The sequence below is a fragment of the Gopherus evgoodei genome, chromosome 1 (genome assembly GCF_007399415.2).
Source record: "Gopherus evgoodei ecotype Sinaloan lineage chromosome 1, rGopEvg1_v1.p, whole genome shotgun sequence".
NCBI lineage: Eukaryota > Metazoa > Chordata > Testudines > Testudinidae > Gopherus > Gopherus evgoodei.
In genome coordinates this window covers 115329184-115355673 of record NC_044322.1, presented here as the reverse complement: position 1 = coordinate 115355673, position 26490 = coordinate 115329184, and positions in this window count along the sequence as shown.

Sequence of the window (26490 nt, the reverse complement as noted above, 5' to 3'; positions counted from 1 at the left end):
ATATTCAAAAAGGTAATTTTCACAAGAAGTTTTCTAACTATCTACTATGGATGTACAAAAGAAAGAAAGAAAGAAACTTTAAACTGATTTTTTTTATTATTTATTATAATCCTTCACAGTTTTGCTTATATGGTACAGTGAAAAGGAAGATACTGTATGTCTGAAGTAAATGATCATACTTTAAACATACAAATATTTATAGATCTAGAAGTTATATCATTTTTGTGTTTATTATAAACATACACATATGCAAATAATACATACAGTTATGTGAATAACTGATATTTTGGTTTGCTGGCTGAATGGAAAAGTAAAATATAAAATAATTTCAGGCCAAACAAACCTTTTCATTTGAAATTAGAACTTTGCTGTCATTTGTGTTTTTTAATATTTTTAAAAATAAAATTACAGTAAAATTCAAAACAAAAATACATTTAAAAATTGAAAAATCAAATGCCTAGTTTTTAAAATGTCAGAATGAAAGATTTTGATTTTTTTTCTGATTCTTTTTTCAGTTTTTGTAACTGAAATGATTTGGCAAATTAGACCTGAACTTGCAAAATATTTAGTCAACCTAAATCTGCATTTTTTGACAGAAAACAAACTGTGGATGAAAATTTCACTCAGCTCTATTTCCTGGGGGCAAATGGCCATTTCAAAAGACAGGGAATAAACAGAAGGTAGTCTATGGCCCACAATCCCATTAAGAACAGTGAGCGTCTCTGGCCTTTTGATAGAAGGCAATTCTTTATGAGTTTCTTTGAAGAAGATTTTGTACATGAGCCTTTGCTGAAAGATACATTCAGCTATGAAAATATCAGCTAAAAATGACCATTAGTGCTAATTATTTCTTTTCAAAAATTACCAATTGTACTAGATCTATCCAACACAGAGATGGCAGAAAGGAATGGGAAAGTGTCTGAGTGTGTATTTGTGTGGCTGAATGTGGAGGACAGAAAAAAAGGAGGAATTGGGGGTGTTAAGGTAAAAGCGTCTTTAAAAATCATATTGATGTAATAGGGAACTATAAACACTAACTGCTTGAATCATAATCATATGGCTGGTCCCTGATGTCTCTATAGGGCAGAGTGAAAGTTGTTGGATGCTTTACCTGTGCATTTTCATACCTTAACATGTTTGCATTTTAAAGTATAATTTTTAATTCTGAATTTCCAAGATTCTAATGCTTGTTTTGGGGATAACTACTACCTCCCTGTAGTATGTATATTTTAAAAGTGCAAAATAAAACACTCACCCTGAGATAGGATGAAAGAACAAACATGTTACCAGAGTTTGCCATGTTGCTTAATGAACTATTGGAAGGATTCAGATAATACAGTGATGAGTGAGGTATAAGAACCTATTCAGCATAAGTAGAATAGAACAGAATGGAATAGTGTATTTAAACCCTTGATGCCTGATAGGTACCTCTCAACTCGAACTGTCTGAACAACAACATTCTATTTCACAGCAATTTTTATGTTTCAAATTTTGGTTTTGCTCCATGTTGGAATGAAAACAAAACCTTTCAAACATTTTCACAAAACAGAATTGTGTCTAAGATTTGGTTTTCAGATCAAAAAACTAAACTTTTCTTATCAAAACCATGAGTTTTTCATTTGGGTCTCTCAATCAATCGATCAATCCTCAATCACTTTGAAAAGTCCCAGAGAGCTCTGGACCAACAAACAACACTTGCCACTAAAACTTTGTTGAATCCAGTATGTCTCTGCAAGAGCACTTCATCAAGATGGCATATTCCAATTAAATTAAATTTTAAATGTTCAGACCATTTCAACTCTCAACCTAACCTTAAAGTTTTTGTCAGGAGAACAGACAGACAGTGTGTGTGTGTAGACAGGTAGATGCAGATATATATATTATGTATTAATATGTATGTTATTTATGTTCCAGCTAGAGTCACAATATATGACAGAAAGGCGCTTACCTTACCAAGGTGTTGACTTAGGAAAGTGATCTCTTTTCAAATGTTCTTTTATATCTGTATCTTAACTTCAGGCCAACAAGCTAGTTAACAAAAAAATATATACTTGTGTATTTAAGATCGTTGTTATTCTAGACTACATTTATTAAAATAAGAAAAGCATGAATAGCTCCCATGCTGCTGCCAGTTGAGTAAAAATTCAGCCAGTCTGTAAAAGCCTTTTAAAGTGGCCAACCCCAGGAGGGGTGGAGAGCTGTCTGAGAATGTGAATTACTTAAAATTAAACTAGTTAAAACATCTAGAAAAATATAGTGAAAAGGACAAGCCTGCATTGGCAGAGAGATGGAACAGATAATCTAATACGTCTTTTCTATCTCAGACTGCTATGGTTTCTATGAACAAAGCCTGCAATGTGCAAGCCTAGACAAATCTGTTTTTTTTCAATCTGCAGCTAATCACTGATTTATTTTTTAGTGACCCTTGATTTTAATGGTCCATTGCCTCTTAACTTTCCCTCCATAACTGACAGATCATGAAACAGAATCAATACTTAGAATTGATTTAAGACCTAGACAGGAGAGGAAGAAGAACCAGTGGTCGGTGCTGGCTCGGGAGTTAGGAGACTTGAGTTCAAGTCCCTCCTCCTCCCTTTACAGATTTCCTATGTGACCTTTAACAAGGCATTTGCTCACTGTATGCCTCAGTTCATCATCTGTAAAATGGGGATAACTTTGTACAGATATCTAAATTAGGAGATTGTGAGGTGTTTGGAACCCATGGTAATATAAGCCAAATTATTATACAAAGCAGACAGCCATCTATTCAGTTTCCTAAATCTGCGGACAGCTAAAATAATAGTTCTGAGAGGTGAGGAACTGCTCCAAATTCCACCACTTTGCAGGTTACCACCTCAGCAGAGGGCTGCGTGTGCAGCCAGAAAAGAAGAGTTCAGTGGGGCCCAGCCTTCTCACCCCTCCCACTGAGCGCATGCAGCTGGGGTAGGTACTGGAGGGTGCCCCAACCATGTCGTGGGATGGAAAAGAGCCCTCTGTTGAGGGAGAAGTGCAGATCATTGCCTCGGGAGGAGGAAGACAGACTACCACTCCACATGGGGGGCTGGGCCACAGTGGCCTTGTCTAGATTGGATTTAAAAATGGGATGCTAGTACATGCTAACTAGCCCATCTCAAAAGTCAACTGTAGGCAAGGCAGTGTATACATGTACTATAGTGATCTAGTTAAAGCCTAAACTTCCTGCAGATTCACCTTGAACCAGTTTAGCATATGTTCTAGAACATGTGTTGTTCTTTAAAATGTTAGGCTAACTATGTCAACATTACACCTGCAATCCTAGTCAAGACATGGCCAGGGGGAGTGGGACTGTGGGAACAGAGCCAGGAGGGATCCCATGTTGTAGCGTGCCTAGGGCCTCAGATTGCCTTAATCTGACTCGTTGATACTATCGCCTGGTGGTTATATATTGTGGTAACTTTATTCATATCATTACACCATCTCAGATGTAGCTAAAGTACATGGGTGAATACGCTAATCTTACTGATTAAGCCCTCTAATCATTTGCTTTTTTTGCAATTAAGAGGTAATTTGACCTGATATATAATAATGATTCCTTCTTGTACTGACTGATATGTGCATTATTGCTCTTTCATGCCAGTAGAACTGTTGTGTACATAAGTATGCAATCCAGCAGATAAAAACATGTTTTAAAAGTGAAACAATGATTTTATACAAGAAATTATTAGAGCTCTAATGATCCTCACTTCATAGTTAAAGGGAGAACTATGAAAGTTCACGTTTAGAGCCCAAGCATCAGGGAATATGTAAGAAAGGACCTATGACTGATATAATAAACACAACTGATATAGGATAGTGTATAGCAGTGTTCTCAAACTTTTGTACTGGTGACCTCTTTTCAAAGAGCAAGCCTCTGAGTGCAACCCCCCCTTATAAATTAAAAGCACTTTTTTATATATTTAACATCATTATAAATGCTGAAGGCAAAGTGGGGATTGGGTTGGAGGCTGACAGTTCGGAACCCCCTCATGTAATAACCTTGTGACCCCCTGAGGGGTCCCGACCTCCAGTTTGAGAACCCCTAGTGTACATTATATAACTTTTTTCCCTGTAAGTGGGTTAGCAAATTACAAAGTAACTCTGACAATGTTTATTAATTTTATTGTCTTTTATAGTGCCTCTTTACTTGGCATCCAAGCACAATGATGGCTTCCAGGCAAGACGAAAATAGGAATTTTCTTTGAAGGAAGCCTGGTTGCTAATCAAAGCACATCCTTATTGAATATCACATTTAGAGGATTCATGTTCCTTCTTACCTCCAGCAGTGGTTGTCTGGAAAAGCATTAAGTTGGTTTTGCTGACCCAGTGGTGAAGCTGGCTCATTACCTATGCTCCACTCCCACCCCAGATATAAGGGAAGCAGAAGAAACCCTGGAAGAAAGAATGGTAGGGGTTGGGATAGATAGGTCCTGAGGGAAGCATGCAAAGGAGAAGCCAAACCTGAGGCTGGGGCTTCATGAAGAATTATTTTGCAATTACCTTTTTGTTAATAAACCAGGTTAATTAACTAGGTACTTCACCTGCTTACATGCAAAAATATTAGTCAATATCTTATTAATAGCTGATTTGTCTTGCATGATTATCTATCAGCCATCCTTAATTCTCAGACATCATGCCTGAGGCTAGCTTTGTGAGCATGTTAGGAAGAGAGAAGAGAAGAGAGGACCAGGTATATTTTTGACACCAGAGAGGCTCGTAGCTTTAATATAAAACTATAAATCCAGTGTGCGTGGGCAGCAGGTTTGGTATATTTTTGTGGATCCATCCCTTCCATAGGACGGACCGGGCAACTGCCCTAGGCCTCACGCTTTGGGGGGCCCCATACTTCAGGGGACGCTGGGTCCAGGGTTGCCTGAGGGGTTAGCGAGGTGCCTGGCACCAACAGCAACGAGCAACCTTGCTCCACTCCATCTCTTCCCACCCCACCCCCCACTCCACCTCTTCCCTGAAGCCCCCTCCTCTAACCAATGCTGGGAGCCAGCGAGGTGGAGTGGAGTGGGCTGGGGCCAGGTCACTCGCTGCTGCCAGAGCCAGGCCTCCCACTAACTCCCCAGGCCGCCCTGGACCCCGTGACCCCCGTAACACAAGACAAGGGTAGGCACCACCATGTTGTGCGATGAACATTTGACAAAATTACCCGGACTTAGTGGTGGACATTGGGAGTGGAGGGGTATTATGTCATTCAATCATTCAACCCATAAAATAGCACATATTATGCCACACTGAAAAAAAACCCAGTAACCTAGCTAATAATAATAACAACAATAATAACAACAGTAATACATTCAATTCATGTAATTAATGAAAATGTGTATATACTGTATATGAGATTATATAAGAAATGAAAATGAGCTTACTTTGGGATTTACAAGGCACTTATAACATTTAAACACATTTGGTACCTTGGGTAATGAAAACATTTCTTGCAAGTCACATAAATAGGGAACCCAAGGTCTCCTTCCCTCACCCCATTGCAAAGATACAGGGGTTATTGCTGGCTGCAGTAGGGCTGCAGAAAACCCTATGGCAAAACATATGGAAACAAGAGGATCAATTTATACAGAGAGCTGAAGGGGACTCCCATAGTGCATTAATTAACACCTAATAAATACATCAAAATTAAATACATTACAGAGATTACTTCATGAGAAGCTCCAGAGAAAGAAGACCCAGAGGGAGTAATGGTAGGGGCAATCCTGGGAGATTAAGGGGGCTGGTAGAGGGAGCAGACAGAGAACAAGAGTAGAGGCAGAGTCATTGCAGGGTTGACCCAGTCTTCTGCCTCTCCCCTGTGGGTGGAAACACTGATCACTATCACTATAGGAGGGAAACAATAGAATGGAATGCCCAGAAGATTGAATGACTTGAGGACAATTTCCTGAAGGGACCTTACCCTTGCAAAGCTATTTCTAACTCCGACATTTACATTTCTACACAGAGTGGTTTGGCCCACAGAAATAAAAATCTGCACATCTTCCATGTGTTTTTGGACCAATGGAAAAAAACAGGTACAATTCAAATGACTTTTAAAATTGCCTATGAAGTTAACAAAATAAGTGATCATATGAACATCCAGAAATATACTTCTCAAGTGAAAAAACTATAATGGAGTTCTTTTGCAAAGAAACTGTAAGTCTTCTTATAGGAAAAGCCACAAACTGTCTGGAAAGGAAGAGTAGATTGAATTACTTGCCTCAGTGAAATTAATATCCAGAGAATTGCTGTGCTGGTGATGATGATGACCGGGGCTTGCTCACCTGTGGTTCCCCCCTCCCTGTGCTGTGGAGGCACGGCCTGGCAGGTCTGCATCTGCAAGCAGGTGCCCTGCCTCAGGTGCAGCTCCCATTGGCCATGCTGGCCAATAGACTGGGAGCCTCCCGCTCAATGGGCTGGGGGAGGAAGCCACAGGGAGAGAATGTAGGGAGTTCTGGAGTAGGGGAGGCAGTAGGGGAGGGGAGTTTTCTGGCACAAAGAGGGGGCTATTTGGAGAGGGGTGACAGGGGCACAGGAGTCATTGGGGGGGTCTCTCAGGGGCAGAGGGTTGTGTGAGTCTCTGTGGGGTCGGGGGACTGATGGATGGAGCTAGCCGCAGCCCGAGTCTGCTCTGCTATAGCTCCCTCAGGAAGCCCCCTCTGTACTGCATATTTTATGCCAGCCCCAGGGTGCCCATCACTGCTCCCTTCCCCTGCCCCTGGCTCCATCTGTCTGTCCCCACAACCTCTCAGGTGTGTCTGTGTGTCTCTGACAGTGACAGCCTCCTGGGGCTCTCTCTGCCTGCAGCTCCCTCCCCATCCCTGCTGTGGAGGCGGGGCCAAGCAGCTCCAGCGCCAGCCCCTGCAGCTCCCATTGGCTGGGATTCCTGGCCAATGGGCTGGGACTGGGTTGGCACTGGGGCCTCTCTGCAGCACGCAGCGACTCCAGGGATGGGGGGAGTTGCCCCCGAGGTGAGAGTGCCCCATGTTGCCGACCCATGGCATGGGGCCCAAACATTGGTGGATCTGTGCCCAACTTCATGAGTATTGATGGAGCATGGGCACCACAGGCCCATATAACTTGCTGTCTATGCCTGCATTCAGATATAGCTAAGTGACACAATGGCATAATAAACAGTGGTTTAAGATCTTAGGCCTGGTCTACACTAAAACAGTGGGGTCGGCATAAGTACGTCACGCCGGGATGTAAAAAATCCACATCCCTGAGCAGCATAGTTAAACTGACCTAAGTCCCCATGTAGACAGCGCAAGATCAACAGAAGAATTTTCAGTCATCTTAGCTACCGCCTCTCAGGGAGGTGGATTACCTATGCCAACAGGAGTATTCCTCCCGTTGGCATAGGTAGTGTCTATCCTGAAGCTTTATGTAGCGTTTTAAGTGTAGACAAGCCTTAGATTTTATCATCTCCTAGAATGCAAAAATGAAATGGATTCATTTCATAATGTCGCAAAGAATCTATTAGATCCCAGCATATAATGGTGTGCTCAGGTTTGGCCTGAAAGATAATGTTGTGACAAGGAAGACAAGGAAGTAATCTGCCACAGATTATGAAGCCATGTTTTAGAATTAAATTACTTTACCCCAAGATAATTCAGTTTTATAAATAAAATTTGGGATTACAAATGATCATCCTTAGCACAATTGCACCTTCTAAACAATTTACTGGCAATTAATGACACCGATAACAACTTCAAAAGGTATGTGACTATATCTATTTCATGTGCTAAGCCACTGATTTTAGGAAATAAAAGCATATGAATATCTGAGTAACTAAAGACTGGTATGTGCTAATGGTAGCACTGTCCTCCTATGAGCACCTGATATACAGAATTAATAGGAGAGCAGTTTAATTGAATACACTGTGATCACCGGTTATTTGCTTCATTATGAGAGAGGAGATACACATCTTGGACCAAAAAAAAGAACAGAAGTACATGTGGCACTTTAGAGACTAACAAATTTATTTCAGTATGAGCTTTCGTGAGCTAGAGCTCACTTCTTCGGATGTATCCGAAGAAATGAGCTGTAGCTCACGAAAGCTCATGCTGAAATAAATTTCTTAATCTCTAAGGTGCCACAAGTACTCCTGTTGTTTTTGCAGATACAGACTAACACAGCTGCTACTCGGAATCCTGGACCAAGAGTGTCTAAGGGATTGTATACATGGGGATGTTATTGTGGATAATATATGGTGTGAATTTAAAGTACTATTGCTATTCTGAAATAATTTCCTTTGTGGACACTTTCATTCAGGAATAACAGTGTCTACTCAGGGAGTTATGCTGAAATAGCTCTTCCAGTCAATATAAACTCTAATTTAGGACTTCTCAGAAACGTGGTGGGGATGGAAAGAAGGGTATAACAGGTTCATTGGTGATGTATTGTTTGTTTGAGGTGGGGCTTATAATTCAGTATTACTTCCTACTCTGATTAGTGTAATGTTTGTAATAATATATTTGAATGTTGTTAAACTACTTTTAAAAACAAAAATATAACAAGACATGAAAGGATTAAATTTTTATCAGTAAATGTGGGTGAACATTGATTTCACTGTGTACACACAAACCAATGAAAAAATATTTTAATCAATAATAATTGAAATTTACAGATAGGCAAAGTAAGGAAAATGCAGCTTGAGAATTAATTAGTTTGATTTTAAGGATATTTACTTTATATATTTTGATATGTGATGTTGACAATTTTTGTTTTAATGCTTATAAAGCTTTAACTTTTTGAATCTCAACATCTACTGTCATTAAATAATTATTGTCTGACCCCCTGTTGTCTAGTGTCCCATAATGTCCCTGTGAAACTGTGAAAATTTAAATAAATAAAAATAAAGAAAATGCTTATAACCCATAATTCTGTGCAGCTGAAAATTTAAATTGATAAAATAAAATAAAATAAATTTTAAAATAAAAGATATCAATCAAAATTATAAAAAAGTAAAATCAAATTCTGACAAGCCTAAATATACTGCTAATTATGATGAGCAATAGAGATGCTTGTCCAGTACTGTAAACCATAATATGTAATCCAGTAAATCATCAGGAACAAAACTAAAAACGAAAGGAACTTACCACTAAAACAAATAAATATGATCTCCATTTCATCCAAGGGCCACTAAACACTAACTCATTTGGAGTATCCAGGGTGACAAGATCCAAAGGCAAGGAAGCTTGCCTGAGAAATCTCTGCTTCTGGTCTTGAAGGGTTCAGTTTGCAGACTCCAGGGCGTCCTGACCAATCTTCATTGCTGTGATGCAGTATAAGATGAGAGATAGTCTCCCAGGTCTGAGGCCCAGACCATTCATGGCTTTCAGGAGTGTCACCAACACTTTGAAGTGTGCCCAAAACAAAGAAAGGTCTGTGCAGAATTTTGACAATGCGCATTAATTGTTCATAATGGCTCACCCAGCTGAGAAGTCACGCAGTAGCATTCTGACCTAGCTGAAGTTTCTAGATGCTGGTCCAAGTTAGCTCTAAGTACAATATATTTCAGGACTTTTGCCTGGCAATTACAAGGGTCATTGTTAAGTCCATGCTTAAAAGAACTTTTGAGGGATCCAATAGAACTCTGAAGATGAAAACTATCTTGGAGAATGTTGGTGCATTCAAAAGATAGTATAAATGTCATCTCTGTTCATCTTCCAAACAGTTCCCTCTGCCAACAACCATAATTTCTGTTATGTGTGGAATGAGTCATAGCCAGATCCCAAGTATAGTCAGAAACTGTAGAAGTAATGATACTTCAAAATCTGGGTTCAGTAAAAAGGAGACATATAGTTGAGGGAAATCAGCATATTGATGAAGTTGTAATCCAAAATATCTCTACGTATTTTACATACATATCAAACATTAGGAAGATGGAACTATAAACGACACTCTGACTCTTTAGAAAAGGAATGCAATTTCACACCTCTACCTGAAACAACTAGAAACCCAGTAAAAGGTCACTCCATATCCCATAGAAGAATCAACCATACTATGTGGTTAATAACATAAAAAGCTATTGGTAGATCTAACAGAATCAGCAGAGACACCTTTCCCTTCTAGTTCACAAGAAGGAGATCCTTAACCATAACTATCTTATTTTAAACTCAAGTCTGAAACAACTTAAAGGGATTAAAGCAATCTGTGGAGTCCACACATAACTAGAAATTGCCCATTATCACCTTCTTAGTAATCTTTCCTAAAACAATGGAAGTTTGCAACAAGACAATAATTGGCAAAATTATTAATATCCAAGATAGTTTCTTGAGCAACTGTCACTGCTTGTTTAAAGGTGAACTGCAAAGAACAAGAAGTACATCATAAAGCTGCAGCAAGGGACATAACCACTTCTTTTGTTTCCTTTTCAATTCAGACTTTAAGTGTGGGTGGAAAATTTTCACACTTGCTGGAGACTTTAATCCCTCATCAATAAAGTGCCACTGGCTTTAATGAGTCATAGTGTCATGGGTCCATCTCACAACACCCTAAACCCACAGATACTTTCATTAACAGAAACTGGGTGAAAGCCAGAGTGGTAAATGACAGTAAAATACCTTTAAATAGATTCTTGATGTACAGTACAAGTAGTATTTTCTGAGTATGTTTTTCTGTAGATACACTTGCAGATGTTCCTTCATCAGTCTAACTACAAGGTTCAAAAGAGGTTTATGGTTAATGTAGTTAAAAACTCAGCTTATCATGTAGGTCAGGTTTTGAGGAAAGACTTTTGGTGAAAACTGTACATGTTCACAGTTTCTGAAAGCATTATTATTCCATGCTCCCTATAAGCATATGGCTTCTGAGGTGTCCATATTTTGAATTAATCCAAGTAAAAAAACGTCAAAATCTGTGTTGTATTTTGCATTTGATTAAGAATGTGAACATTTTCAGGTGAGGATGGCCTATTTTTGAGTAAAAATGCCCCGAAACTATTCATGAGCTTGCTAAAAACTTATGCTGTTTTTGTTCAAAATTAAGACAGTTTCCAAAAACAAACAAAAATGCCCCCACACCCTGTTTTTTGTTTTGTTTTGTTTTGTTTTGTTTTGTTTTGTTTTGTTTTGTTTTTGGCTGATCGTGGGATGTACAGGAAGATGTGTTGCTGTACATTGTGCCTTTTTTCTCCATGAAAATGGCAATAGCTTGCCCTTGGGCATTTTTCAGGAAAATTTTTCACATGATCTGGTTTACTATTTTCTCAAAGACTTACCTGGGCATTTTTCCAAACATAGCCAGAGAAAAGGGCATCCTCACTCTTAGATAATGGTCATAGTGCATACTGCATGCTCATTAATACAGCAATTCCCTAAGACAATGACAGATAAAAGAACTTTCCTTTTATTGAACTAAATGCTGGTTTTACATAAAATAGACCATAATTCAAAGTCTGTAATGTCTACCGAAAGGTTAGCCTCGTTACCATCCAAATAGCTGAGCTAATAAAAATTATATTTGTTACAATCCAAATAGATTAACCGGCCTTAAGGGCTTAGCTATGTATCACACTTTTCAATTTCTTATAATTAAATTAACATAAAATAGACTTGACAAATAAATGACTGTATCAGAAACAGTTAAGCTCTGTTTAACCAAAATAATTGTTCTATTTACATATATCACTTTTGTGTACTTGGCGGGCTAAAGAAAAGCATATCTAGAATGAAATTCCTTAGACAACTACAATCAAGTAACAGTGTCTTATTTCTGTGCTTTAATTCTTCATCTGTGGACCTCAGATACCCTGAACTGTATAGTTAATGACTGAATTTCAGCATTCCCTGTTGGTCCCATCTGCACTATCACTTCAGATCCCCTGCAAAGATTTATGCACATGTTTAACTTTACACATTGTGAGTAGACCCACTGACTTCAATGACGTTAATGGGGCTAGTCAAAGAGCATAAAGTGAGCACAAACTTATGTCTTTGCAGGTTAGGGGTTTTAATGTCTTCACCACATTTTCACTATCCATCCACCTGCTGCCATCATGTCTCACTTGGAATAGGGATTATGGTAATGTTGGATCCCAGCACTCTAACTCTTTAATAGTTTTAACAGTTCATTAATGAAGGCTATATAGTTTATTCAGCAGCACTGACCTTCCTAAAAATGTCCTCACTCTCCATAAACTATGTCTTTACCTATTAGTTTTCTAACCTTCTTTTTTCTCCCTGTTCTATTCACTATAAATCTTTCAACCTTCATATTCAGAACTTTAATTTTTACTATCCCTCATTTACCTCTAACAAGAAACAGCATTTCTGCTTGTAGTCTTCTCTGTAATCACTCTTTTGAATGAAAGACTATAGACCCAACCCTCCTAGCTGGCCAGGTCACCATCCTCAGAAGGTCAATCAAGACTGTAATTTTCCCTCCAGTTTTATTAGTCCTCTTTTCTGTCTCTTTTGAGGGAGACATAGGGAGAGATTTTTCTGGTAATTTTTTTTTTCATGTGGGCATTTAAAAGAGAAAACCATAGCATCGAAGAAAATGTTTACAGAAAAGAATCCAGGTGTCTGCACAATATGATGATAAAATAGAAGTGTGGGCCATATTAATGAAGAGATCTTTGTGGCATGCCTTCATGTATAGGGTGAAATAATTAAATTGATGTCTAACCTGGTGTTGAAAAGTTCAAAAACTCTAGTTTCTGTGTTGCAACGTGTGTTTGGTCAGGCAAATGGTAGAAAATAGTTTACACCTTCTGTAAAATCATGGGAAAAATCTGCTTAAATTTCTTGGAGCATTGTCCTGTAATTATGCATTCTGAGGCCATGTCTATACTTACCAGGGATCGATGCAGCAGGGGGTCTATTTAGCAGGTCTAGTGAAGACCCTCTAAATCAACTGCAGAGCACTCTCCAATCAATTCCACTACTCCACCGGAATGAGAGGAGTAAGGTAAGTTGACAGGGGAGCATCTCCCATTGACGCAGTGCAATGAAGACACCAGGGTAAATTGACCTAAGCTACGTCGGCTCCAGCTACATTATTCATGTAGCTGGAGTAATGTAATTTAGGTCGACTTACCCAGGTAGTGTAGACAAGGCCTGAGAGTCCTTGTCTGAGTACTATGTCTTTAAGGCCCTTCCCGTCCTCTTGTGAGAAAATATCTTTAGAATTGCACTCTCAGTATGGTAATGCTACCTAAGTTGCAATTCAGAGAATGCTCCTTCTGCAAGCTTTTTTCCAGGACCTGAGAGTTATTTTATAAACCTATGTGTTTTGCCTTTGTTTCTTGTATGACAGAAATGACAAGCTTTATGCTTCAGATTTTATGTCTAAATTATAATAGGTCCTCTTGGGCTATGCAAAAATACTGATTTATATATGACATACTCATAAAAAATACAAAATTTGACCAAGATATATATTTTGCCATTTTTAACTGAAACCACCAAACTTTATGGCACAGAGCTGTTTTGGGTGCTGTAGAGCATCATTAATCCAGAGTGAGATTCAGGAAGGACTGGGCTTCAGAAGGCTCAGTTCTTCTCTCACCTGCTCCAACTGCAGGGGCAGTGAGCAAGCTGCCCCATCCCTTCTCTGCAACTGGTCAGATCTTCCAAGATCAGTGTTGAGCCAGATCAATGATTAAAAACAAAAAGGCAGGTGGAAGGGAAGCAAGGAAAGAAAACAAGACCATGGCCACATCATTACTCCCGCCTCATGGGGTATTTGCACTGTTGAGACTTCCAGTCCCTAGAGCACAGCCCCAGCCCTTGCCCAAGGAGTGAGCAATGAAGGCTTCCTGCAGCCTCATCTGTTCCCCTCCATGCGAATCTGTGCAAGGGCAAGGAACAATCTAGCCCATCCTTTTTCAGAGCATGAGGCTGAAGAAATTAGATGAAGTTACACTGAAATTGACTGCTCAAGAAACCAGCAGTTAAAATGAAGCCCCAGGACATCAGACTGTTCCACCAGGGACTGGGGAGGAGGCAGAGTCTGGAAGGTATGGACTTCTGCCTGAGCAGTGGAAAGTTGGTAGTGCAGCTCCTAGAGATGTCAATTTATATTTATTATTCATTGTTATTGCTATTATTATTTATTTTATTATTATTTAATTTTGATTGATTGATTTTCAGGGGGATCTCCCCTTTCTTCTTTAGGTCTAGGCCTACAAGTCATTGTAGGGCTAGTCTTCAGATAGTATTTAGAGCAGAGCAGCTTCATGGAAATCAGTCTCTAACTAACAATTTAAAGCCTTCTGAAGTATAAGTTTCTCAAAAAATGTTTTAAAATATTTTATTCTTGCCTGGCAACAAGTGACCTCTATGCTCTACTGGCCTGGGCTTTTTGTATTTACTCACAGAAGGAAAGGCAATTTTGGGGGGTAAAACAACACTTCCTGTGTTCTCCCACACTATGAGATACATTTGCAAAATGCTTTGCTATTCTGAAGACAAAAAATATGATTTCCCCAACACCTACACATTGTTTCCATTCATTTTCCTCCACTGTTCGCCCCTAAATTCATCCCTGCTTGTACATCCTAGCCTTCTGTGGCAACTGACACTTCTTGCGTTTCTATCAGAGCAATACAGAATACATGCAACTCAGAGCTATTCAGAAACTGTACTAAGTACTCTGATTTCGAGGTATTCTCTCTGCTCCCCCTTTCTCAGCTTTATGTAGTAGAGATTATTTTTAATGAAAGTTGAGATCCTAAGCTTCTTCAAAGCCTCAACTAAGCTGTGTGATTCATGTTTCAGAGTCTAATTTTTTAACCTCAAAAGCAGGATGAAATACTGTCATTTGAGTTTTTTAATGACTAGAAAGTAGTACATGCTTTTTCAGCCTTCTCTCATAGGCGCTAAATTAGAATAAAATTCATTTCCACAGCAAATGTAAGCCAATAAAAAGAGTATAGTGGGAGGATACAGAGCAGGAAAAGTGCATGGTAGGAAGGTTTGAACTGAGTTTGTAGTACATAATGATAAATTACGTACAAATATTATTACTATTATAATTCCATGCCAGAGCTCTTTAATGGTATGAAAAACCACAGCATACCAAAGCCCAAAGCTCTCCTGCTGTTCCTTCCCTCTGCATATACTACATAATGTACATTATTCTCTACATGTTCTGCAGTGGAGTTGTTCTCCTCTAGCTAGGAGGAAAACAACTCCTCTAGGAATTGGGTGGCTACTCAATTCCTCTTTTAGCTCATGGAGTCATGTAGCTCCTCTGCATCCGACGAAGTGGGTATTCACCCACAAAAGCTCATGCTCCAAAATGTCTGTTAGTCTATAAGGTTCCACAGGACTCTTTGCTGCTTTTGTAGCTTCTCTGCTGTTTTGTACAGTGGACTACCCAAGTACTCATGTAGAGCATCACAGCAAAAGAGACAAATGGACATGTGAGCTGAGGGCCTGATCCAAAAACTCCTGAAGTCAATAGATGCTTCTGTATTGACTTCTATGAATTTGGGATCGGACCATGAACAAGGAAATGTGCAGCTAATTTTCTCTATAAAAAGAAAGACCTTGAGAAGTTTAAGGAGGATGGGAGGCTGGGGAAAGAAAAACAGATAGGGCAGCTTAGAGGGAAAGGTGAGGAGAGCAGTGGAGGTAGGTTTACAGACTTCTGAGGGAAGGAGTTTTATATTAAGGTTGACAGGACAATCCTTTGAGAGGAAGCTACAGGGAATAGTGAGCAGTGAGAGAGGGGAGGGGACCCTGAGGTGAGGCACTCAACCTGAAAGGGAGGGAGGACAATAGTGTGTCATCCACATGAAACAATACGGATTGGATTTATTCTGCTGAAAGCTAGAGACAGAAGTCTGAAAAGACTTTTAGGATTTCTGAGGGAAATTCAAGCTTCAGTCTGAGAGCTCTTCCAATGAATTTCTATTGCTTTAGTCATCTTGCTTCCATGACACAAACAGCTGTTATATAATTAGCTTCCTCTGAGTGCATAGAGCCAGAGTTGATATTCTGATTATTCAGTTTGATACATTACTTCTAAGATATCTGTAGATTTGAATCCTCTAATGTAATAGTGGGCAAGGAAAAAATTAAAATATAGTGTAGTATAATGTCCTGAGGAAACAAGTAACTACTGTAATCAAAAGAATGACAAAACAGTTGTAGTATATCTCCTCCTTGTTTAGGTATTCTATTTGCCTTTAAAAAAAAGCAGGTATCATAGAAAAACAGAAAATTACTCAGTGCAGAAACAACGGCATTTAAATTGTGTTTATAGGGAATGCTCACTGAGGTTTTATTTATAGGAACGTCCTTTAAGGAGCCACAGGGAACAAACATACATTACCATAACACTTAAAAAAAAAAACCAATCCTTTTCATTTGTTCCCAAAGCTCTGCCACTGTTATTTCTGTAAAAACATTCTGGGAAATGACATGTAAATGAACATACACCATCCTATTTTGCTTCTTTGAAACCATATACAGGGTTGCGTTAACATGTAGCTTTTTTTAAACCAGGCTGTGTTGATAACCAGGTTTTGAATAATGACCAGTGCAATCATAAAAAGTTAGACAAAAGAGAAAATGAGGTTTCAGTCCTTTTTTTTAAGATGTGGAATCCATCTATAATATCTAAATATTTTCTATACTATGATACTAGGGGATACTTTTCATATGTATCAGGGATGAGAAGGACTTCAGGGAATTTTTTTTTAAATTGCACAAAAATGTAGTTATATGTTGGTTAGAAGAAATGGATGGCAGTGTACATTATTTACTACCAGGAATGCTAAGAGAAAGCCTGAGTAAAAATAATAAGTACTGCTCAAGTGCAGTAGAATTCAATAGGTGCGTACTTGTATTTGGAAGATTACTGTATTCATGGCTTCATTTATTTGGGGGGAAGTAGAATTTTGAGAACAAAACAAATTGGAACCGAAAATGGAAAAGATGGGATTAATAGACAGCAAGGCAGTGAATGATTTGTTTCACTTCCCGGAATCCCTCTCTGCCCCTTATCTGAACACTTAGATATGTTTATTTCCAAAAAAGAGTACATTGTATCCTGAAGGAAGCTATGAGATGGTTTTTAAAATAAAGGGAGAAAGTGTATTAAAACTCAAAAGAAAGTAAACAGAGATGATTTGGGAAGCTTTATTCATTTATTTGGGCAAGCATTGTTAACAACATTTAGGAGCTCTGTGTGTTTAAAAAGTAATAAATAGCTATTGAGCTTACTTCATAAACTTGTCAGAGTGTCTTCATTTTATTTTCCTGAACAAACTGAATTTCTGTACTGCTCTTCCCCAGCCAGTTAATAAATACATCACCCTAAAAAGTGCTGTGGTATTAAATTTACAGCAGATAAAATATGGATGAAGTTGCTGTGCTTCAGGTACGTCAAGTGTGATTTAATATCTCTCACTACTTATGAGGAGTAAAAGATTACTCGGCTGCTCAAACAGCAAGATGGTGACCTTTGCTCTCAAGTAACAGCCACTCAGCAAATAGTATCAAATGAAGAAGTAGAATAACATATAGATTTGCCATAAGAAAAAATTGATCTAAATCCATATATCAAATCTGCTGATCGGAGCTCTGTGGAAAAGTACCTCATAATCTTTAGTATGCAATTGCAAAAACTTTGGGTGGAAAAGAAACTGTGGGTCTTCTTTTAGAGTAAAAGATTTCTTGGGGCAAAAAGGTTAAGAGGACTCTGTAAGCACATTTTTTTGCACTGAGACATCTTCAGATAAGAAAATACCTACTGATCTGTTAGATTGTCTAGTGATTTGAAGATCATGATTTTTATTTTGTTGTTGCTTTGTTTTGTTTGCTGCAAAAGAATGGAGAAAAGTGTAAGATTTTCAGAATTTCCATGGCAGTAATTTATAAATGAAGGAGATATTCCTTTGGGAAATTTCATAATAGTCTGATTTAATTTATTTCTTTTAAAAAAAAAACAGTTATCTCTAAAGGTGATAGAAATCCCCAAGAGGACATGTTTGTTAGCAAAGAAAATAAATTCTTGTAATTTACATTTTGCCTTCAAAAATGGTGGGTGAGTGAAAGTGTGCTGCTCTGCACTTCAAAGCAAAGGGAATGAAGAATTTTCAGCAACAAAGACAAAAAATGAAACAGACAAATCATTCTGCTGAGTACTTTTTAACTTAAAGTAGTCCATGTTAATGAAGCAACTACAGTCTGTATAATAAGGGTTGAAAAGATATTCTTTAAAGAGTGGAAGTAAAATAGTAAACTTTTGTAATTAAAGCCTCTTATTCCTAGCCATAGAAGAAGTTAGAATTTGATGGTGCTCCCAGTGTAATCAGGAAAGTCAGTGGAATTACACTAATAGACCTGGGGTAAATAAGAGAAGCATCCATCCCTTAAAGACTAAAGTTAAATAAGCCTTCTCCTGTATTATTCACATTTTAAGAAAGGAATATGGCTTAGTACTTTACATCTTCAAAGTGATACACCTATATTAACTTATCATTTTGCATGTGTAATTTGAGAATCTAAGTGCATTTGTGTCTCTGCAAATGGGAGACCTTGGTTGCACCTCTAAATGTGAACAGTACATGATTTTTTGCTGTGCACTTGTTTTACAAGCCCAGGAAAATAGAATATAACATTTGTTTCAAATATCAAATGTAGCTATGTCATTAGTGGCGAATCATGATCACTAAAGAATATTTATTTGTTATATACACTTTAATTATTAAACACATTTTTTATGTATTTTCATGAAAGGTGGTATTCTTTAAGGCTGAGGATTTTAAAATAATGTGATTCCGAAAGGTCAGAATGATTACTTTCCTTTCATACATTTTTTTTTCAATTAAGACACCCCATTAGCTTTTAAAACTGCCCTGGTTTGGTTGATCAAGACTACACCCGCTACTGATGCTAGCCCAGATGTTGCCCGTTCAAACAGACATCAGTCCATAAACCTTTCTAAACAAGTGCTTTCTCCATTCTGACTGCATAGTGGATTTGGTTGGGCAGGATGACATTTTCTTGAGAGACAGATGTGCATGCTGCAGCAGTACCATGGACGCTCACAGCTTCCTTATAGAGCAGATGCTCCCTTGAGGATCTTATACTCTTTTCTTTGTGTTTGCAATAATAATAATAAAAAATCTTCCCCTTTATACTTGGGATGATTTTTAAAATTAGCAGTGATGAGGGCTAAGACTTTCTAGCAAGGATTGAGAAAGTCTCTGGGAACTGAAGGAATGCAGGTACCATCATTCTTTTAATGGCATATCACTTCAAACAACATAAAAGCATTTTATTGGACTTTCTCCCCTGAACTGGCAGCACAGAGCAAACGCAAGAGAGTTCAAGGGACCAATTTGAAAAAGGGATAATGCACACATAATTGGGGGATGGGGTTAGGTTTTACAAAATAAATAGCTTTTACAAATGTTATTTGTCTGCTTCACAGAATGATAGTTGTAGAGATTATTTATTGGAAGCTTTTTACTTTCTTTTTACATGTTTATATAAGCCTGTCCTTTAGAGAAACTGAATGGTGATCTCTACTGCCCATGTGTACTAATTTGAAAACTGGGCACTATCACTGCACAACTCATTGCCATTAATTACTTTGAAATGTTAGGGAATGCAATTCATACACTAATATGGGGATGAGGTGGGGAAAGAAAATGACTCTCTTGGACATCTGTTTTATAAATCTGGCGGAATGGATGTTTATTTTTCCAGTATGACCAATGCATTGTTAGTGACATCATACCATAGTCCATTACAACATTTCTGATCTCAAATGGCTGCAACATAGCTTCAGACAGCTGTTCCTTTCATGCAAAATAGAGATTCATAGATTTCAGATTCATAGATTTCTCACTGCTAGCTGATATCACTTCCAACAGCCAATCACAATTCAAACACATAGTCTGCAAATAGGACCAGACCTCTAGAGTTTGCATACTGATTGTGGGTGTTTAGATGAGACCAGAGGGTAGCATTTGGTTGTTGCCATTAGTCTGTTTAAGAAAATGAAAAAGCAAGGGGACTAGTACTCTGATTCTGGTTGGATATTGCTTGTATGAGTTAGAGTTATGTGTAAAAGCAGCAAAGAATCCTGTGGCACCTTATAGACTAACAGACGTTTTGGAGCATGAGCTTTCGTGGGTGAATACCCACTTCCTCAGATGCATGTAATGGAAATATCCAGAGGCAGGTATATATCTGTGTGCTAGCAAGCAAGCTAGAGATAACGAGGTCAGTTCAATCAGGGAGGATGAGGCCCTGTTCTAGCAGTTGAGGTGTGAAAACCAAGAGAGGAGAAACTGGTTCTGTAATTGGCAAGCCATTCACAGTCTTTGTTCAATCCTGAGCTGATGGTGTCAAATTTGCAGATGAACTGAAGCTCAGCAGTTTCTCTTTGAAGTCTGGTCCTGAAGTTTTTTTGCTGCAGGATGGCCACCTTAAGGTCTGCTATAGTGTGGCCAGGGAGGTTGAAGTGCTCTCCTACAGGTTTTTGTATATTGCCATTCCTAATGTCTGATTTGTGTCCATTTATCCTTTTCCGTAGAGACTGTCCAGTTTGGCCGATGTACATAGCAAAGGGGCATTGCTGGCATATGATGGCGTATATTACATTGGTGGATGTGCAGGTGAAAGAACCAGTGATGGTATGGCTGATCTGGTTAGGTCCCGTGATGGTGTCGCTGGTGTAGATATGTGGGCAGAGTTGGCATCGAGGTTTGTTGCATGGATTGGTTCCTGAGCTAGAGTTATTATGGTGTGGTGTGCAGTTACTGGTGAGAATGTGTTTCAGATTGGCAGGTTGTCTGTGGGCAAGGATTGGCCTGCCACCCAAGGCCTGTGAAAGTGTGGGATCATTGTCCAGGATGGGTTGTAGATCCTTGATGATGCGCTGGAGGGGTTTTAGCTGGGGGCTGTATGTGATGGCCAGTGGAGTCCTGTTGGTTTCTCTCTTGGGTTTGTCTTGCAGTAGGAGGCTTCTGGGTACACGTCTGGCTCTATTGATCTGTTTCCTTATTTCCTCATGCGGGTATTGTAGTTTTGAGAATGCTTGGTGGAGATTTTGTAGGTGTTGGTCTCTGTCTGAGGGGTTAGAGCAGATGCGGTTGTACCTCAGTGCTTGGCTGTAGACAATGGATCGTGTGATGTGCCCGGGATGGAAGCTGGAGGCATGAAGGTAGGCATAGCGGTCGGTGGGTTTTCGATATAGGGTGGTGTTAATGTGACCATCACTTATTTGCACCGTGGTGTCAAGAAAGTGGACCTCCCGTGTAGATTGGTCCAGGCTGAGGTTGATGGTGGGGTGGAAGCTGTTGAAATCATGGTGGAATTTTTCCAGAGTCTCCTTCCCATGGGTCCAGATGATGAAGATGTCATCAATGTAGCGTAGATAGAGAAGGGGTGTGAGTGGACGAGAGCTGAGGAAGCGTTGTTCCAGGTCGGCCATGAAGATATTGGCATATTGTGGGGCCATGCGGGTGCCCATAGCAGTGCCACTGATCTGGAGATATATATTGTCATCAAATTTGAAATAGTTGTGTGTAAGTATAAAGGCACAGAGCTCAGCAGCCAGTTGTGCTGTGGCATCATCAGGGATAGTGTCCTGACAGCTTGTATTCCATCTGTGTGTGGGATGTTTGTGTAGAGAGCCTCTACATCCATGGTGGCTAGGATGGTGTTTTCTGGGAGGTCACCAATGCATTGTAGTTTCCTCAGGAAATCAGTGGTGTCGCGGAGATAGCTGGGGGTGCTGGGGGTGGAACCACCTGATCAGCATCCTATACAGCAACCAGAAAACATCAAAAAAGAGCTCTCCAACCTGGAGACTCTCATTAATAACCAAACTTCTATACAAACGGACTTCACTAGAATAAGACAGGAGATCTACATTACTCACTTCACCTCTCTTCAAAGGAAAAAGGACTGTAAGCTGTCTAAACTCCTACCTGCCACATGGGGCCACAACAGTGGTACCCCTAACCCACCCAGCAATATTGTCAATCTATCCAACTACACACTCAGCCCAGAAGAAAAGTCTGTCCTATCTCGGGGACTCTCTTTCTGCCCTGCCACCCCCACCAACATGATACAGTTCTGTGGCGATCTGGAAGCCTACTTTCGCCGTCTCCGACTCAAAGAATACTTCCAGGACAACACTGAACAGTGCACTGATACACGGGTGCCCTCCCACCAACAGCACAAGAAAAAGAACTCCACATGGACTCCTCCTGAGGGTCGAAATGACAGCCTGGACCTATACATTGAATGCTTCCGCCGGCGTGCACAGGCAGAAATCGTGGAACAACAACATCGCTTGCCTCACAACCTAAGCCGTGCAGAACGCAATGCCATCCACAGCCTCAGAAACCACCCTGACATTATCATCAAAGAGGCTGATAAAGGAGGTGCCGTTGTCATCATGAACAGGTCTGACTATCAAAAGGAGGCAGCCAGACAACTCTCCAATACCAAATTCTACAGGCCACTTCCCTCAGATCCCACTGAGGAATACACTAAGAAACTACAGCATCTACTCAGGACACTCCCTACACTAACACCAGAAGAAATCAACATACCCCTAGAGCCCCGACCAGGGTTATTCTATCTACTACCCAAGATCCACAAACCCGGAAATCCTGGACGTCCCATCATCTCGGGCATTGGCACTCTCACTGAAGGACTGTCTGGATATATGGACTCTCTACTCAGACCCTATGCCACCAGCACTCCCAGCTATCTCCGCGACACCACTGATTTCCTGAGGAAACTACAATGCATTGGTGACCTCCCAGAAAACACCATCCTAGCCACCATGGATGTAGAGGCTCTCTACACAAACATCCCACACACAGATGGAATACAAGCTGTCAGGAACACCATCCCTGATGATGCCACAGCACAACTGGCTGCTGAGCTCTGTGCCTTTATACTTACACACAACTATTTCAAATTTGATGACAATATATATCTCCAGATCAGTGGCACTGCTATGGGCACCCTCATGGCCCCACAATATGCCAATATCTTCATGGCCGACCTGGAACAACGCTTCCTCAGCTCTCGTCCACTCACACCCCTTCTCTATCTACGCTACATTGATGACATCTTCATCATCTGGACCCATGGGAAGGAGACTCTGGAAAAATTCCACCATGATTTCAACAGCTTCCACCCCACCATCAACCTCAGCCTGGACCAATCTACACGGGAGGTCCACTTTCTTGACACCACGGTGCAAATAAGTGATGGTCACATTAACACCACCCTATATCGAAAACCCACCGACCGCTATGCCTACCTTCATGCCTCCAGCTTCCATCCCGGGCACATCACACGATCCATTGTCTACAGCCAAGCACTGAGGTACAACCGCATCTGCTCTAACCCCTCAGACAGAGACCAACACCTACAAAATCTCCACCAAGCATTCTCAAAACTACAATACCCGCATGAGGAAATAAGGAAACAGATCAATAGAGCCAGACGTGTACCCAGAAGCCTCCTACTGCAAGACAAACCCAAGAGAGAAACCAACAGGACTCCACTGGCCATCACATACAGCCCCCAGCTAAAACCCCTCCAGCGCATCATCAAGGATCTACAACCCATCCTGGACAATGATCCCACACTTTCACAGGCCTTGGGTGGCAGGCCAATCCTTGCCCACAGACAACCTGCCAATCTGAAACACATTCTCACCAGTAACTGCACACCACACCATAATAACTCTAGCTCAGGAACCAATCCATGCAACAAACCTCGATGCCAACTCTGCCCACATATCTACACCAGCGACACCATCACGGGACCTAACCAGATCAGCCATACCATCACTGGTTCTTTCACCTGCACATCCACCAATGTAATATACGCCATCATATGCCAGCAATGCCCCTCTGCTATGTACATCGGCCAAACTGGACAGTCTCTACGGAAAAGGATAAATGGACACAAATCAGACATTAGGAATGGCAATATACAAAAACCTGTAGGAGAGCACTTCAACCTCCCTGGCCACACTATAGCAGACCTTAAGGTGGCCATCCTGCAGCAAAAAAACTTCAGGACCAGACTTCAAAGAGAAACTGCTGAGCTTCAGTTCATCTGCAAATTTGACACCATCAGCTCAGGATTGAACAAAGACTGTGAATGGCTTGCCAATTACAGAACCAGTTTCTCCTCTCTTGGTTTTCACACCTCAACTGCTAGAACAGGGCCTCATCCTCCCTGATTGAACTGACCTCGTTATCTCTAGCTTGCTTGCTAGCACACAGATATATACCTGCCTCTGGATATTTCCATTACATGCATCTGAGGAAGTGGGTATTCACCCACGAAAGCTCATGCTCCAAAACGTCTGTTAGTCTATAAGGTGCCACAGGATTCTTTGCTGCTTTTACAGATCCAGACTAACACGGCTACCCTCTGATACTTGACAGTTATGTGTAAGATATTCACCTGCAGGCCACTGTTCTGAATTTGAGCCAGTGTGGCAGTGGCTGAACGCCATTAGCCTCTCTTAGGTATTTCGTGTTATGTGAAATCAGAGCATAGTCTTAGTACAGTTCCTTATGTCCACAAAAAAACAAAAAACCCAAGACCCAACCTCAGAAATGGCATCTATATGGCCTGAGATAGGCCAAGCATTGGAGATTTGAACTCTCTTCTCTCCTGTAGTGCTAGTCACAGGACGTCAAAATCATTGGGAAGGGAGTATGGGAATGCTTTCACTGCTGGTGCCTGTGCTGTACCTGCTCCGTGATTAAACACAGAACTTCAGTTTTTAGGCCTATCAAGTTGGTACCTTTTTATCATGAATGTTTGCATACTGACTATCTTTTCTTAAAAGAAAAAGTTTGCCTAAAAGATGAAGCAAAAACAGTTTTTCAAGGACACTACCCGCCTAGAAAAGCACGTTTGATCCCTCCTGACTAAAGAATATATCTCTGGAGGTATATTCTAAATCTAAAAGGCTTTGCTGCACACACTGATTAAACAGATCAAGTCTAACCATTTTAGAAACTATAGTATTATTATTCATCTGCAGGGATAGTGAGTGTACTATTAAAAAGACAATGTCAATATTTTTTTTTATTTCCCAGCAGGATTAGCTGCTCTGCTGGGAAAAACTGTCCCTTTAAGAGTTACAAGAGAAGCTGAACAGGCATGTGCCAATCAGAAATCTGGAATTCAGAGTGATGGGTATTTGAGGAGACAGGTGAGGCCAGACTGAGATGCAGGTGGAAAGATCTGTAGATTAAGGAAACAAAGAGAATATCTAAAGACTTACGCAGAAGGGAAAGGAAGTGAATAAAAGCAAAAAACTGGCTGGAAAAGGCAAAGAGTAGTGCAGGGTTGGCAACCTCTGGCATGTGGCTCGCCAGGGTAAGCACCCTGGCGGACCGGGCCAGTTTGTTTACCTGCCATGTTGGTAGGTTCGGCCGATCATGGCTCCCACTGGCTGCGGTTTGCCGTCCCTGGCCAATGGGGGTGGCTGGAAGACACGGCCAGCACATCCCTCGGCCCGCACTACTTCCTGCCACCCCCATTGGCCTGGTACGGTGAACTGCGGCCAGTGGGAGCTGCAATCGACTGAACCTGCTGATGCAGCAGGTAAACAAACCAGCTGGGGCCACCAGGGTGCTTACCTTGGTGAGCCGCATGCCAGAGGTTGCCGACCGCTGGAGTAGTGGAAAGAAACTATTAGAAAGGAAAAGTGAAGATATAGTAGCAGAACACTGGGAGGATCAAAAGACTTTTAGGGAGTTTATTGTAAACAGGAAACTTAACTTCACAGTTGTAGATGGTGTTTCATTAGCAGTGTGTTAGGGCAGAGCCTTGTCTTCTCCTTGAGACCTGACAGCACCTCACCAGGACAATCAGCCTTCTAATATTGAGAATCTATAGATTGGAAATAAGCACGGAACCTTCTAATTTGTCCCTAACTGGGGTGTGCATTTGCTTTGCCTTTCTTAGCCTGAAAGGAGACTTCATCAAAGAACATTTCAGCATCGTGCCTGCTAATGGATGAAAGTATTGAATCAAATGATACCCAGGAAGAAACGTCCAGCACCACAGGTGGCTGCTGTTGAGAACTTAGTTTTAAACACATAATTAGTAATTGATCCTAGAAGGTGCTGAGCTCTCCTGGGAGGCAATGAACACCCTTAAGCACACTGACTTCAGGGGGAGTTATGAGTGTTCAAGACCTCACAGGAGTATCCAGCAGGCGTCCTTAGGGAATAAATCCTACTGAATGTTCCTTTTTCTCCTTGCGGGTAACAATTTCTATGCATGTGTCAGAGTCTTATCTGATTCTGGTCTCCCCCTTTCGTTATCAATTGCCTGTTTGCCAAGGGTGGTGGAAAAGCACATTCATCCATCAGACCACCAGCACCTCCTCTCTAATGATGGGCTAAAAATAACAACAGAGGCATCAACAAATATTCCTGTGAATAAAATCCATTGATTCGTTTTGTTTTTGCTTACTCACAGCCATCTGTGCAGGTCAGATTTTATTTAT